This window comes from Mus pahari, chromosome 12, assembly GCF_900095145.1.
Source record: "Mus pahari chromosome 12, PAHARI_EIJ_v1.1, whole genome shotgun sequence".
NCBI lineage: Eukaryota > Metazoa > Chordata > Mammalia > Rodentia > Muridae > Mus > Mus pahari.
In genome coordinates this window covers 80,738,821-80,742,922 of record NC_034601.1, presented here as the reverse complement: position 1 = coordinate 80,742,922, position 4,102 = coordinate 80,738,821, and positions in this window count along the sequence as shown.

The window sequence follows — 4,102 nt, the reverse complement described above, 5'->3', positions numbered from 1 at the left end:
AGCACCCCAACATTCAGGTGAGGTAAGCACCCCAACATTCAGGTGAGGTTAGCACCCCAACATTCAGGTGAGGTAAGCACCCCAACATTCAGGTGCGGTAAGCACCCTAACATTCAGGTGAGGTTAGCACCCCAACATTCAGGTGAGGTTAGCACCCCAACATTCAGGTACGGTAAGCACCCAACATTCAGGTGAGGTTAGCACCCCAACATTCAGGTGAGGTTAGCACCCCAACATTCAGGTACGGTAAGCACCCCAACATTCAGGTGAGGTATGCACCCCAATATTCAGGTGAGGTAAGCACCCCAACATTGCTCCTCACTCCCTGTCTTTTTTAAAACTACTATCTAGTGCAGAATGGCTTTGACAGGAAGAGAGTGCACAGAAATTCCTCTATTGTGCCTTGAGAAAAATAGGTAGGTCCTGTGTAGCTATGAGGTGGGCGGCATTCATTCAGGATTTGCCATCTTTGCCAATGAGCGTGAGGACAGGCACAATCATAATGTTGAAGGTAAGGTTACTCAGGGCAATGCAAAGCTGAGTCCATTCAGAATGGTCACAGCCAACGTGGACATGATGCCATGAGTTCAGACAGCCCAAGATCCACAGTGCACTCAGTGTGCTGTACCCTCCCCTTTGTAAACCAATATTCCTAGGATGCCTGTATGCTGCAGTGTTTGAAATATCAGTGCCTTTTGAACCGACTTAGCCAACTACCATTATGCTTGGCATCCAAGGGTATGTCTCTCAATACAATTATTAAAACGAAAGAAAAACTACTGGACAGTAGTTAAATTTGCAGCTCAGATAAGTAATCTTTAGGATTACTATGGCAAATGCTATTAGATATGCTCTCCGATGACATTTTTGCATTATATACATGTTTGACCTGTGACGAATAACTTGAATTGTGCTCCAGACTATGCTTTATGCTTAGAAACTGACTTGCCCATCGGACAGGCACGGAAGCACACACCTTTAATCCCAGCACTCCGGAGGAAGAGGCAGACAGATCTCTGTGAGTTTGAGGCCGGCCTGGTTTACATAGTGAGTTCCAGAATAGCCAGAGTGACATAGTGAAGCCCAGTCTGGGAAAAAATAAAATAAAATAAAATAAAATAAAATAAAATAAAATAAAATAAAATAAAATAAAACTGACTTGCCCTTGGTCCCTAGTTATCTAACATCCTGAGTTGTAACTGCCCACAGTAAGCTAAAACACTTTCCATTGCTCCTGCTCACAGAGTAAACCCATGTTGCAAGTTTTACTAGGGGAGAAGCTGACCTGATTTGCAGAAAGCAGAAAAATTCAGTAATTGACAGTTTTCACGATCTCCTTTCTTAGGAAAGGCAATGCCAACAGTGCGACCCTTGAACTCTCTTATGGAAACTGCCAGAGAGTCTTGGAGGGCATGGGGAGTGGGTATCCTGGCTTAACAGTTTGGCAAGTTAATTTTGCTTGTCCTCGGTGATCTTAGTAATCTCTGCTTTCCCAGAGCAACTGACGGTAAAGTTGTTGAGAAACCCCAGAAATGGTTGAAGAAGTGTGAAAAGGTTGCTGACCTAGAAATGTGATGCCCAGAAATGTGGGATTGTGTGCGGCACCAATCCATCATTCTTGTGTGGGGTTGTGTGTAGCACAATCTGTCATTCTGGTGTGGGGTTGTGTGTGGTGCACATCCATTGCTCTCGGTGCCCTGGTGGGAAAGGAGAGAAGCTGGACATCCCAGGAGCTGCCATTAATTGTTAATCCCATTAAGCCAGGACAAAAGGTCAACTGTGAAGGCCTGTGAGCTCCTGTGGCTGTTCTGGGCCTGAAATGGTATTGGAACTTGGCATTTCCAAGGACAGAAGGGGTCTGGGTCAGGGTAGTTCTGGGCCTTGGGAGACAGGGGTTTAGGAGGGATCACTCTCACCTTACATGACAGTTCCTGAAGATCAGTCAGTGCAAAGGGGGACATAACCTCCCTTTTCCCTTGGTCTCTGCGAGGAAAGTTGAAACTGAACATCAACCTCACAGAGTGTTGGGGTAATTTTTACCCCAATAAGCCTGTATAAAAAAAACACACAACCAGTTATTATATTTATAATATTATATAGTTATATTTATAAGCTATATGCTTAGATTGGGCAGATCTATCTCATACTAATTTATTCCCCAGCTATGAGATCCCTTGTTACTTGTGGCTTCTCCAGGCCATGTGGTTCTGCTCCATCTTCCTTCTACCTCCTCTTCCTCTGTCTGTCTGTCTGTCTGTCTGTCTGTCTGTCTGTCTGTCTGTCTTTCTCTCTCTTTCCTCTCCCTCTGTCTCTGTCTGTCTCTGTCTCTGTCTCTCTGTCTCTCTGTCTCTCCTCTTCCTCTCTGAGACCTCTAGACCCACCTTTCCCTTCCACTGCCCAACCAGTGGCTCTATCCTTTATTTGAGCAGTCAGAGGGGGAGAAGACTCACTGAGATCACCTGAGTATGTGATCTACTTCTCATGGGGGGCAGCCCCTCTTGAGGAAGCAAAATTAACATCAACATACAAACAGCACCAGGGCAGCCCACAACACGACAGCTTCTGGGTTAGATTCTACACCCACTTTCTTCTGAGAACCCCAGAAAAGAGGGTAACCCACAAGTTACTCTGAGGCCAGTGGCACTTGCTTGTGAAGCTACTGTTAGAAACAAGTGTTACCTGAGGGACAAGGGGTTCTTCACAAAAGAAAACTCTCACAAATTGACAAATCTAATTATATTCATGGATCACACAATCAAACAAAAGAGAAGTCTTGCAGCACACACACAGTACATATACATGCACATACATGCATCATGCACATACTCACATAAACATGCATAAACACATACACACATACACACAAACACACACATACAAACACACATACACTTAAACACATACATACACACATATACATACTCACACACACATGCACACACAGTATACATACATACACACACATACACAAACACAACGCATACAGAAACACACATACATATACACATACACACATATATACACATACACATACATGCATACATACACACAAACACACACACATACACAAACACACAACACATACAGAAACACACATACATATACACATACACACATATATACACATACACATACATGCATACATACACACAAACACATACACACATACATGCATATCCACATATCCACACAATATACTTACATACACACACATACATACACATATACACATACACATAAACACATACATATACACACATACATGCATACATACACACAAAGATATACACATACACACACATACATGCACATCCACACATCTGCAAAATACATACATACACATTCACATACATACACATACATACATATACATTCACATATACATACACACATAATACATGCATACAAACACCACACACACACACACACACACACACACACACACACACACACACACTAATCAGTGATACAATCTACAGCTAGCAGGAGATGATAAAACAAACAAGAAAATTAGAATCCTGGATTATGGAAAATTAGCATCGTAGAAGACATAAATGCAATGAGAATACAAGCCAAATGTGTTCAACATTTTTACAACATAAACAAGAAACAGAAGCTCAAGGATTAATGTGGGTGCGATGGCAACACACTGAAAAAAAGAACATTCAGAAAAGAGAACTGAGGCCAACTTCCAACGCTAAAAATGGTCACTAAAAAGAGAAAGCTCTGTGACCTTGGGGATAAGCCTTTCTAATTAATACAAGAACATTGGAATGTTCTTGGGAGTGGTGTTAGGAAGTATATTAAATCGTAAATTACTAAAAAAAAAAAAAGTCTGAAAAACCTAGAACAAACTGTTAGAACAAAGGGAAATGTAAGTGAGTTCTGGAATCCATTCGAGAAGCATGTTTGAGTATTTGATGGGTACATCATGATAACCTGATTCATGTATGAGTGTGCCACACACAGTAACCAAAGTGGGACGGTGGGTCTGTGTCTCTTCAGACATCAATCATTGCCGGGGCTTGGAACATGCGTACACTTCCAGTGCATTTTGAAACACACCGTCGGTGTCTTCCTCCTGCACTTACCCAACTGAGTC